At 39.6% G+C, this 13,398-nt stretch overlaps 1 protein-coding gene and 1 long non-coding RNA gene across 3 annotated transcripts in view; one reads left to right on the top strand and one right to left on the bottom strand.

The window, feature by feature from the left end:
* The window catches only part of LOC132660115 (uncharacterized), a 55,724-nt gene extending 52,026 nt beyond the window's left edge, over positions 1 to 3,698 (top strand). Inside the window, exon 3 of the long non-coding RNA XR_009601327.1 lies at positions 2,698 to 3,698. This is a non-coding gene — a long non-coding RNA (uncharacterized LOC132660115). The remainder of the gene's footprint in view (positions 1 to 2,697) is intronic.
* Positions 1 to 13,398, bottom strand: part of KCNN2 (potassium calcium-activated channel subfamily N member 2) — a 524,409-nt gene that overhangs the window by 62,769 nt on the left and 448,242 nt on the right. The window lies entirely within an intron of this gene.

The following is a 13,398-nucleotide window of genomic DNA, read 5'->3' as shown; positions in this document are numbered from 1 at the left end:
CTGACCTCTGTTCCTTGGAATCCAATCTAAAGGTCATATCTTAACACTCGCATCCCTCTTCCTCCTGAGAGGGGGTCAGGCAGCCCTGTCTCATGGGCCCCACTCTGCACTCTCCCACCACTTGTCCACAGGGACGCACACTATTTCTGGCTCAAAGCTACATGCCCAGTGCTAGTTAGTACCCTCACTGGTGCATGGTAGGTAAAGAAGAGATTTTTTAGTGAATGGACAAGTGAAAGATTCCCCATTCTCACTGTCATATTCTAGGGATGAGATGATAAAGGCTTAGTCAGTCTCAACAGACACAATCCCAGCCTCCTTGTCTCTGGAGTTTCTTTCTGCATCTTCTTCCTCTGTTTCCTGAGTTATGTTTTTCTAAAACATACATCTAACAACATTACTTTGCCTCATTACCTTGGCAGGAAAAGTGCCATCTCCTTAGCATAATATCCAAGGCCATTTACCTTGTGGTCCAACCCACTGTTGGTGGTCCAATCCACCCTTCTTGCCATTTCTTCCCATCATCAGCTACATGCCAAACTCTGCTGTGTTTATTCCTTGGCTTCTAATTGTCCTTAACCTTATTTCTCCATCTTCAACATCCATTCCATCTGATAAGTATTTTCTAGTTTTCTGAGGCACAAGTCCTTATAGATGTCACATCATTTGTGTTAAAGCTATAATTTTATTATTTGTTTCTTCCACTAGTCATTAAGAACCCAAAAGGGGAATGCCTCTTAAATCCCATTGGCTAGCTGAATATTTGTTTCCAGTAGGAGCCCAATAAATGTCTGAAACCTAAATTACAAGAAGTTTTAATCCTACATGCTTAATCACTAAAGAAATTTCAATTTTGGAAATGATTTGCTTTAGATAGGAACACAAAAGCAGGATGCTGCTGCTGCTGCTGCTAAGTCGCTTCAGTCGTGTCCGACTCTGTGCGACCCCACAGACGGCAGCCCACCAGGCTCCCCCGTCCCTGGGATTCTCCAGGCAAAAGCAGGATAAATCAACTTAATACAGGTGTATTTTTGTTATGTAGGGATTTTCTAGTGGCTCGGTGTTAAAGAATTTGCCTGCCAATGCAGGAGATTGCGTTCAATCCCTGCATCGGGACGATACCTTGGACGAGGAAATGGTAAACAACTTCAGATTCATCCTTGGGAAATCCCATGGACAAGGAGCCCAGCGGGCTATAGTCCATGTGGTTGCAGAAGAGTTGGACACGACTTAGTGACTAAAACAATGACAACAGTTTTTGTCATGTAGCCAAAGAGTAAGAGAAATACGTTACTTAGAATATTAATGCCCACATTTTCACTTCTAGTTTGTATTGTTTTGTGATGTAATATGTTGCAATTTGCTGGTTGCTTGTCAGTCTCAACATTAACAAATCTAGTGTATGCAAAGAAAATCTGGATTTCTATTAGTTTTGGTTCAATAATTCTAAACCTGTAAAATTAATTAAAACTGTTACTACTTTTCCCAAGATAAAAAGACACAAATTCCTCAGATTCCACACATTCCACAAATGTATAGGATATTACATATTTTAGGCATTTACTAATTTGTGACTCTTGTGTTGTTGTTCTTTTTTTAACTCTTCAGTTTGATTTTTCTTTGGAAGAAAGATATTTCTTAAATAATTCCAATGAAGCAGGACCTAATGATTTTGAAATTCTTTCCATATGTGAACAATGAATATTAAGTCACAAAATGCTGGAAATAGCCTATAAGACTATGTGCTGCAACAAGAAAACAATGGCAAAACAACTGCTATTGCTGTATTAAATACCCCAAGTTATTACCATGTATGTGTGTCACAGATAAATAGAAATACACCTTAGTTCCAAAGGGTCTGATGATTATAAAATCCACAGGACAAAAACTAACAAAGACCTCTGAGAAAGTGAAGTTGATAATTCTGGAAATAACCCAGTCATCTGAGTTTAAATAGCAATCAACAAAACTTATTAAATAAAACAAGGTATACCCATACAATGGAGAAATAACTTGGACCCAGGAGTTTGGGATTGAAATATACACACTATGGACCTCCCTGGTGCCACTATTTAAGACTCCATGCTTCCAATGCAGGGGTATAGCTTCAATCCCTAGTCAAGAGAATTAAGATCCCACATGCTGCTTGGTGTGTGCCCTCAAGGAGAATCTATATCTATACACACACACACACACACACACACACACACACACACGTATACAAATTAGATAACCAATAAGGACCTACTGTATAGCACAGGGAATATTTAATATCTTGTAATAACCTATAATGAAAGAAAATATATAAAAGAACATACATCTGAACAAACCCAACACTGTAAACTAACTATATTTCAATAGAGTTTTTAAAACTTAAGTTAAATTAAAAGATAATCCCCTACCAGTTTCACTTTAGAGAAAATTGGAATATACCAATGACTAAATAGTCAAGATTGCTGGGAGAAATATCAGTAACCTCAGATATGCAGATGACACTACCCCTAAGGCAGAAAGTAAAGAGGAACTAAAAAAGCCTCTTGATGAACGTGAAAGAGGAGAGTGAAAAAGTTGGCTTAAAGCTCAACATTCAGAAAACTAAAATCATGGCATCTGGTCCCATCACTTCATGGGAAATAGATGGGGAAACAGTGGAAACATTGGCTGATTTTATTTTTTGGGTCTCCCAAATCACTGCAGATGGTGACTGCTGCCATGAAATTAAAAGACACTTACTCCTTGGAAGGCAAGTGATGACCAACCTAGACAGCATATTCAAAAGCAGAGACATTACTTTGCCAACAAAGGTCCATCTAGTCAAGGCTATGGTTTTTCCTGTGGTCATGTATGGATGTGAGAGTTGGACTGTGAAGAAAGCTGAGCGCCAAAGAATTGATGCTTTTGAACTGTGGTGTTGGAGAAGACTCTTGAGAGTCCCTTGGACTGCAAGGAGATCCAACCAGTCCATTCTGAAGGAGATCAGTCCTGGGATTTCTTTGGAAGGAATGATGCTAAAGCTGAAACTCCAGTACTTTGGCCACCTCATGCGACGAGTTGACTCACTGGAAAAGACTCTGATGCTGGGAGGGATTGGAGGCAGGAGCAGAAGGGGACGACAGAGGATGAGATGGCTGGATGGCATCACTGACTCGATGGATGTGAGTCTGAGTGAACTCCGGGAGTTGGTGATGGACAGGGAGGCCCGGGTGCTGTGATTCAAGGGTTGCAAAGAGTCGGACATGAATGAGTGACGGAACTGAACTGAATTGAATGACTAAAACTTGAACTCGTCTCTGAAGTTTTTTTCTCTACTTGTTCATCGTCTTACTTTCCTATACTTATGAAGTGATAAATGGATCCTAGAAGCTTTCCAGTTCAACTTTCTCATTAACAACTAAAGAAACAGACCTGGAAATGTGAACTGACTGTCTAAGGTGAAAGAAGTAATGATCAGCAGACAGGAGCTAGAACCCAGGTGTTCTTACTTCCAATCACACGCTCAGCCTTTCCCGCCTTATTGAATCTGAGCTCTGCTATTTGGCATCTAGGGTTCAAGATTTGCTACCCAAATACCCGTGACTTATTTCACGGGCCTTTACAGATTATTTCTATGATAAAAATTTTAAAAGCTCCTAAAATGAGTGTCCTTCATTAAATGCTTTCCTGAGAGCCCTTGAGGGCAGAAAAATAATTTTAGTTAAATCCACTTATTCATAAGAAATTAAATATTTTATGCAATGGATAATTTGAGATCCTTGTGTTCTTGTTCTTTTTTAACTCTTCAATCTGATGTAGACTCAAGAAGCAAGACATTCCTTACATAATCTCCACGAAGCAGTTCCTAATGATTTTAAAGTTCTTTCTCCACAAGAACAATGAACATTATGTGACCAAATGCTGAAAATAACCTACAAGACTTCCACTGAAGCAGAAACATTTTAAATCAACTGTTAGTACTGTATTAAAGACCCCTGTCCTCAGGCATTTAAATCATCAGTTATTCTCTTGTAGAAAACACTTCAAAAATCTCTTATGCTGGCGTCTGGAGTCTGGTAAATGAGGCTCTTTCCTGCCTTTCTGATGCTGCCTCTACATACTATGTTGTCCAACAGAACAACTAACTTGTATGTCTTGTCTTCCATCTGTTCCACACCTATCCCTTGGTTCACAACTGTTGCATATTCTTAAGGTCCTGCTCAAATGACGCTTCTTTCACACTATCATTGAGTTTTCTGTCCCTCTCTTGAGCATGTGTCTCTTTCCAATTTGGACAGCTGCTGATGGAGCCCATCGTCCTGCTCTCCTCCTAACCTGTGAGCCCTTGAGGTGGGTACTTGGTCCTTCTTTAGCTGCATTCATCAGCCGCGACAGCATCTGGCAAGGCTACAGAAGGCTCTAGAGGAGGGTCCGCTGAGTGAGAGCCAGAAGGAGGTGCATCTGCCCCAGCTGAGGAGCACAGAAGCAGCTGCTGAGCCCAAGAAAGCAGAAGTCCAGGTTGCCAAAGGCTCTTGCCAAAGTTTAGCCCCCACGAGGGAATTTCTGATCACTGAACCCCAAACAACCAGCTAACTTTCTGCATCAAATCATTTTCGCTGCTTACATAGTTTTTTCCCTGGAAGTCCCTACTTAAATGTACTTGTCCTCCTGACTCACTCGACTATGAAGAACAGCAATTCCATTTTGATTCATGACAAAAGCTTGTCTCCCTCTAGTGCCTCTAGGTATCTGCTCTGCTGTGATAGTGACACTACGCTGCGCTGAGGAGTGACGTCTGTCTCCAGATGAGACAGCACTAGACTGTGGCATCTAGGGCAGCAAGTTTCTCAGTGCTTTGTGTGTCGTATTCCCATGCAGACAGGCTGTCACTAACAGCTGTTATCCGCTTCAGTTAGGTCTTTCCTTTTCTCTTTTGCAGCTATTGGAGAAATGGGATTCCAAGCTGCACAAAAGTATGTCTAATGAAGAAAGGCAAGAATCTCTCACTGAGACTGTCAATTATTTTTTCTATGAATAAAGCACATTTCCACTTTAAGCCTATATATTTTTGGCTAGTCCCTGACAGGTTTTTTTTTTTTTTCCCCCTCAGTTGAATTCTGGAAGGACAGGCTATTAGATAATAGATCACTGAGAGCAAAGAGAGTCTACCCAAGGTCATGTGCCTCTATTAAAGAGCTCTTGTTTTAGATAGAAAGTTACATTAGTAATCTATTATAGAAGGACACCTGCAGGTACTTCCATGGAAGCCTGTCTGTGATGGCCTGCTGAATTAAAAGACATACAGGATGTTGTATCATAAGAATAATCCATTAAAAAGTCTATATTAATATACAGTTTGGAAGAATACAAACATTTATCATCATGAAGCTTTTTCTACGGAAATAGCCATTATTGCTGGGGTGCAGGAAGGCTAACATGACATGTTTTTAGTTTAAATTTAATTATTTTTAGAGTTTTGATTTCTAACTTCTCTGTACTATTATCCAAAAAACACAGACCATACATTGATTCTAACTCTAGGAAATATACTAAGATATATTTCACAGATCACATTTGATCAATTACTGAAAAAGCCTATGAAAATTAGAAAGAATGGATAGTCACTAATTGCTGGCTACAGGGCTGAATATAAGATCAAGTTCATTAATTGCCATTCAAATCACATGTACATCATTTACACTGTTGCTGCCTTTGGGTCTGCCTGACCCATTACACGCTGCGGTGCATTAGTGCTGTGCCTGTGGGGGTGCATCTGTGATGCATCTCTGGTGTCCTCTGTGATGGTACCTGTGGAAACTTCTGCTTAGAATTTGTTCATTTTCTTATGCGTTTTTGAAGTTACGTAATTAGACTTACACAGATGAGTTCAGAATTCTTAAATCTTTCTGGTGAGGTGTATTATGCAATCATCTTTTTAACTCTTAATAAAGTTTTTGCCCTAAGGACTATTTTTATTTGATAGACAAAAGCCACAACAATCTTCTTCTGATTAGTATTACATATTTGCCTGATGTATATTTTCCCCTTTCATTTTCTTTCTTTTTTTTTAATCTTTTATTTATTTATTTATTTTTCCCCTTTCATTTTCAACCTGTTCCTGTACTTTAGATATATCTTTCATCAACTTTATGTAGGTAGAATTTGAAGGAAAATTAATCATGTCATTTGCTGTGCTTGCCAGTATCCATGGGTTTGTCTCCACCATAGCATTGTGAAGTTCTACTTGCCCTATTTGTTGTACACCTTTTTCATGCCATGTGTTTTTCTGTCCTCTGTCTGCTTGGCTGTTACACATGCTAGTTTTATTTCACTGGTTGTCCTTAGAACTTTCAAGCGACCTTTAGACTTTAAGTTCAGTAACCCTCCTCCCCTAAGCGCTACATGGCCCGTAGAACTGAAATCTAACCCTTCTTTCTGAAGGATATCCTTTAGAAGCCCTTAAGGGAGGATCTCTCAGTGGTGGGACTTCCCTGGCGGCTCAGATGGTAAAGCGTCTGTCTACAATGCAGGAGACCCGGGTTCCATCCCTGGGTTGGGAAGATCCCCTGGAGAAGGAAATGGCAATCCACTCCAGTTCTATTGCCTGGAAAATCCTATGGATAGAGGAGCCTGGTAGGCTACAGTCCATGGGGTCACAAAGAGGCGGACACGACTGAGTGACTTCAATTTCACTTTCACTTTCATCAGTGGTATATACACTATTTGATTATCTAATAATGTCTTTACATTGACCTTGTTTAAAAATGAACCTGAAATAGTTATAGAAGTCTAGATTGTCACCTACCTTTTTGCAACATTCTGCTGATATGTATTCTGCCTTCTGATTTTTGAAGTTGAGATGTCTATTTAAATAGGAATAGTAATCCGTGACAAGTTTCTTTCCTTTTTCTGATTCCTTTTAAGATCTTTCACTTGATGTTAAGTCATTTACTACAATATGTCTACTTACATATTTCTTTTTCTTTACCTTCCTGTGATATATTTGGCTTCCTGAATCTGAGGATTCATATCTCATTGGTTTTTAAAATTCGAAGCTACATCCCCATTATCATTATTATCTTCTTCTGGAAGTCTAAATTGAAGTACTTATACCTTCTCGCTGTACCCATATGTCTCTTCATTTCTTAAATATTTTCCATCTACTTCTAGACATAAAGAATCTGTACCACTGGAGAAACATTGATTTAGCTCTGCCTTCTGGTTTACAAATTCTCTCTTAGATAGCTCTGTCTAATCTGCTACTTAACCACTGAGATTCTCATTTGGTACTTTTAAAGTTTCCCCCAGTCTTTTTGGTAGTGCATTCTGCTTTATGCTTTTCATTTATCTTTCTTCAATCAACTCAGAAATATCTATTTCTTATTCCACATATCTGAAATTCTGAGGGGCCTGGTGTTCAATTTTTCTGTTGTTGTTTCTGCATTTTCTCCTGGTGGTTTGTAGCCTCATGCTTTTCTTGGAGCCTTGGATGATTGAGAACGGGATGGGGGGAGGTGTATGTCTTAGGTTAGGGAAGGCTTCCCGCTGGCCTGTGTTGAGGTATATGCCTTTGGAGACATTTGGGTCTGCTCTGCCAGGTGACTCAGGGTGTCACATGCCACATGTATGATGAACCAGTGGTAATATATTCATTGGGGAAGCCTACTTTTTACCCCAACATACTGCCGAGGCTGGGAGATAGGTACATTTTCTGTTTGCTTCATTTCCTTCTGTGGTAGGAGATTTTAAATTTAGTCTACTCTTTCATTAAAGGTATATCCCCATAGAGTAGTGTTTTTCAAACTGCTGTCAAGTCCCATTAGTAGATAGTGAAATCAATTTAGTGCTATGGTTCTCAACTTTGGCTGTGCATTAGAATCACCCAGGGAGCTTTTAAAACCCTGACTGCCCGGCCACAACCCAAGACCAATTAAATCAGAATCACAGAGGGTGGGAGCCAGCAATGTGTATTTTTATAGCTCCCAGGTGACCTAAACGAACAGCCAAGATTGAGAACCACCATCATGACCAGCATTTTATAACTAAAATGGAATGGAATACAATAGAACAAAAACTGTTTTAGCATTGATCCTTAGTAAGAACTCCACACATTGCTATAAGAGCTGCTGCTCAGTGGTGTATGTTCTAATATAAATTCTATTCTTTACTGTGGTTTCCCCTTAGGGGGAAAAGAAAAAGAAAAGAACCTAGAAACAGTAAGCCTCTTGGTTACCAAAATTAGAAGCTGTCTTCAGACTTGCTGAAGCATAAGAGCCAGTTTCTTACCTGCCTCCTACTGTGGTTTTTTTTGAGGGGGCATGTGGAGATTTTCCTAACTTTCTGAGACATCTAGCTGTACATTTCCATCTCATCCAGTTCCTCTAGGTGTTTGGTAACAGGTTATCAGGGTATCAAATCTTCTCTGCCATATTGCTAAATATGGACTTTCAGATTTCTTTATATACTTCTGCTTTGTTTGAGGTGTATTCAAAACCACACTATAATGCCTAAGTTAATTCTACATGTAAAATATGCTGTAATTATACTCTCTGGGTATTAATATATTCTACAAAGACATCACAGAAAGTGATGAAGTGTGCCTTTCCAACGCACACACTCTAGCACCATGCCTGTCGTACCTAGATCTGCAAGAAGAGATTCTTTATGATCAGGGCTTTGATGTTTTCATTCCGCAGTTCATTACAGCAACAGTAGTTTTCAGACAGGGAAATAAGAGAGAATAGCCAGAACTCAAAAGGAAGAACTAGGGCAGAATTTCTTATTGACGAAGTGCTAAAAGATGACAGGTGGGCAAAGTGAAGGGCATGGCTGAAGTGTAGAAACATTACCACTTCCCTATAAACTGAGAGGAGGCAGCATCATGGACACTGTGCTTGCTGTTGCTGCTGATGGCGTGGCTAAACTCCACCACTGGGAACATTTAAGCGCCTCCCCGAGGCTCTTTGGGACAGTATTTTTTTTTTAAGTGAGGCATGAGATTAGGGATTCTAGCTGTTAAGCCCCTTTACTATTCTGTCCCCAACACATCAAAAGATGTAACAGAAATATTTTTCTAATACTGCCATGTTGCATCTCTGGAATTCAACACTTTCTCTTATCTTAATCCTCTCAAATGCCACTGACCTGGCCAAAATTCCATCCACCCACATGGAGTGATAGGAATTGGTTTACAGTGCAGTCTGTCCAAACCAGGCTAAGCATTTCATTATCTAAAACTTTCAGCTCCTTCTGTGTTACTACTGTGGTGCTCCAACATTTTAAACTGTAAATATAGTTAAGAATGTTCTCCTGGAATCATTATGTACAGAACTGTCACACCCAGACAACAACACAGAAATTTGGCAGATCGCAGGCAATCTGTTTTCTCTCTCCACGGAAGTAAACAGCTGCACAGTTGCTTTAGAAATGCTAAGAAGGAGATAAAGGTGAAACAAAATATATTAACAGATTGAGGTAAGGTGGGGATTTGCGATCTGTTTTGTTTTGGTTTAACGGGTGAAAACATTTAAATATGTTACTATGCCCATAAAACTGGATAATCCTTTGAGACAGATAAAAAAGCAAGAGAAATGTAACTAGAGAAAAATAAATTTTTAACAACAACAACAAAAAAGGAAGCAAAAAATAGGCTTTGGGGGAAAAAAGCTGCCCATCAGGACAGATGAAGTCTTACTCCTTACACATCACTCAAGCAACTGTTGCCTGACCTTCTCTCCCCCAGAATCGTAATTTGCTACTTTCCCACAAGGGTGGAGATACCCTTACACAGGATTATCCTACAGGAATGTTAGTTCTTTAATTTCAAATTGGGAAAACCCTTGAGGTCATCAGAAAGGATTTGAATTATGTAACACTTCCAGTAAATTTAACTCTTTTTATTTCTACTTGAAAAGAAATTGAGAAGACTCTTGAGCATCCCTTGGATAGCAAGGAGATCCAGCCAGTCTATCTTAAAGGAAATCAGTCCTGAATATTCACTGGAAGGACTGATGCTGAAGCTGAAACTCCAATACTTTGGCCACCTGGTGAAAAGAACTGACTCATTGGAAAAAGACCCTGATGCTGGGAAAGATTGAAGGCAGGAGGAGAAGGGGACAACAGAGGATGAGGCAGTTGGATGGCATCACTGACTCGATGGACATGAGGCTGAGTAATCTCTGGGAGTTGGTGATGGACAAGGAAGCCTGGTGTGCTGCAGTCCATGGGGTGGCAAAGAGTCTCACGTGACTGAGCGACTGAACTGAACTGATTTCTACTTTTAACTGTTTCTATTTCTACTTTTATCTCTTTCCATCATTAATTTGAAAATTAATTGTTATGGAGGAAAAAGCAGACTTTACTGTTGATTTAACTGTCACTTCATGAGTTTTCATTGTAGAAAGCAGATTAGATTTCCTCCCTACTGTATTAGAAAGCCAGTGTAGTAATTATACCCCCTTTAGAACTTCTAAAATTTCAACAAGTAATTCCTACCTTCATCCATATCCTCCCTTCTCTCTCTCCCCGCTGACTTCCTTTCTTTCTCCCTCTTTCTAGCAGACATTGTTTTCGATTCCTAGACTGCTCTTCATTTTTCTGGGAAGAAGTCCATTTAATCTGTGTACCAAACTTATTATGCTTTAAATTATCTCTTGGACAATTCTTTCAGATTCTATATATAACCAATTCTATAGTTTTTGTGCCAATTTTTCTTTTGGATACCTTTCTTTGGATAAAAGACTTGTCCTTAAACTTTTCTGACAACATATGCACACAGACACACACACTCAATTTTATGGACATTAAAAAACCCAACCAATCAACAAACAAAAGTCCAAACCTGTGCTAGTCGATATGGTAGCCACTAGCCAAAAGTGCCTATGTAAATGTAAATAAAATTAGATGAAAATTTAAAATCTGTACTTTAATAAGTGGCTACATGCTGAATAGTACAAAAGAACAATGTCTGCACTACATAAAGTTCTGTTTGACAGCATTGTTTTAAAATATCTACAGCACTGGCAAATAATACTGGAAAACTGAAATACAAGATTCACTATTTTTTTCATGTTTTCACATTTCCTTTAACCAAATGAAAAATCTATACAAATGTCTTTTACTAAATGTCAATGAAGATACAGTCCAAAAGACAGGGAAATAAAGTATTATGAGGATAAAAATTAAACCACCCCCAGTCCAAGTGAGTTTTAGAAATAAACATTGAGGTCAAAAGTCAGGGCTTTCAATGCTCAATTCACAGGGGTAAACTTTCTAAAGGCCTTATCCACCTAATCACATTCTTTCAACCAAAATTAAGATTGATATTAAGGCATTCTCTGCCCTGCTAATAGCTGAATGGTTTCATAGGGGAAAGAAGAGAACATATGACCTATTTATTATTAAATGTGTACATCCAGGTTGCTGTTGTTCAATCACTCAGTTGTGTCCAACTCTTTGTGACCCCATGGACTGCAGCATTCTCATCCTCTGTCATCCACTTTTCCTCCTGCCTTCAGTCTTTCCCAGCATCAGGGAGGACATAACAAAACCTTGTAAACACCAGGACCCAGAAAAAAAAGGTGCAGTGACCCTGCACGAGGCTGAGCCAGACTCACCTGTGAGTGTCCACGAGCCTCCAGCGGGGGTGTGGGTTGACAGTGCCCTGCCACAGCACTGGGGCAGTTACTGCAACATCCTGGGAGCTGTGGCATCCTGGTGTAAGTCCTTCTGAAGGAGGTCACCACTACTGCCTTTACCCCTATCATAGTTTGGCCTCAGGCCAAGCTACAGGGAGGGAATACAGCCTTACCCATCAGCAGAAAATTGGATTAAAGATATACTGAGCATAGCCTTCCCCACCAAAGTGAGACCCAGTTTTCCAGACAGTCAGTCACTCCCATCAGGAAGCTTCCACAAGCCTCTTATCCTCATCCATCAGAAGGCAGAAAGGATGAAAACCACAATCACAGAAAACTAACCGAAATGATCACATGTATCACAGCCTTATCTAACTCAATGAAACTATGAGCCATGGTGGAGAGTTCTAACAAAACATGGTCCACTGGAGAAGGGAATGGAAAACCACTTCAGCATTCTTGTTTTGAGAACCCCATGAACAGTATGAAAAGACAAAAAGATATGACACTGAAAGATGAACTCCTCAGGTACGTAGGTGCCCAATATGCTACTGGAAAAGATTGGAGAAATAGCTCCAGAAAGAATGAAGAGGCTGAGCCAAAGCAAAAACAATGCCCAGTTGTGGTAATGGAAGTAAAGTCTGATGCTGTAAAGAGCAATATTGAATAGGACTCTGGAATGTTAGGTCCATGAATCAAGGCAAATTGGAAATGAGCAAACAGGGGATGGCAAGAGTGAACATTGACATTTCAGGAATCAGTGAACTAAAATGGACAGGAATGGGCAAATTTAATTCAGATGACTATTATATCTATTAATGTGGGCAAGAATCCCTTAGACGAAATGTAGTCAACCTAATAGTCAACAAAAGAGTCCGAAATGCAGTACTTGGATGCGGTCTCAAAAATGACAGAATGATCTTGTTCATTTCCAAGGCAAACCATTCAATAGCACAGTAATCCAAGTCTATGCCCCAGCTACTAATGCCAAAGAAGCTGAAGTTGAAGTTTCTATGAAGACCTACAAGATCTTCTAGAACTAACACCCCCAAAAGATGTTCTTTTCATCATAGGGGACTGGAATGGAAAAGCAGGAAGTCAAGAGATACCTGGAGTAACAAGCAAGTTTAGCCTTGTAATACAAAATGAAGCTGGGCAAAGGCTAATAGAGGTTTGCCAAGAGAATGCACTGGTCATAGCAAACACCCTCTTCCAACAACACAAGAGAACACTCTACACATGGACATCACCAGATGGTCAATAACAAAATTAGACTGATTATATTCTTTGCAGCTGAAGATGGAGAAGCTCTATACAGTCAGCAAAAACAAGATTGGGAGGTAACTGTGGCTCAGATCATGAACTCCTTATTGCAAAATCCAGACTTAAATTCAACAAAGTAGGGAAAACCACTAGACCATTCAGGTATGACCTAAATCAAATCCCTTATGATTATGCAGTAGAAGTAACAAATAGATGCAAGGGATTAGATGTGATAGAGTGGCTGTAGAACTATGGATGGAGGTTCATAACATTGTACAGAAGGCAGGGATCAAAACCATCCACAAGGAAAAAGAAATGTAAAAAGGCAAAATGGTTGTCTGAGGAGGTGTTACAAATAGCTGAGAAAATAAGAGAAGCAAAAGGCACAGGAGAAAATGAAAGCGTATATCCATCTGAATGCAGAGTTCTGAAGAATAGCAGGGAGAGATAAGAGAGCCTTCCAAAGTGATCAAAACAAAGAAATAGAGGAAAACAACAGAATGGGTAAGACTACAGATCTCTTCCA

The sequence above is a fragment of the Ovis aries genome, chromosome 7, assembly GCF_016772045.2.
Source record: "Ovis aries strain OAR_USU_Benz2616 breed Rambouillet chromosome 7, ARS-UI_Ramb_v3.0, whole genome shotgun sequence".
NCBI lineage: Eukaryota > Metazoa > Chordata > Mammalia > Artiodactyla > Bovidae > Ovis > Ovis aries.
Note: the sequence above shows the minus strand (reverse complement) of the source record. Positions and strands in the feature narration are given on the sequence as shown.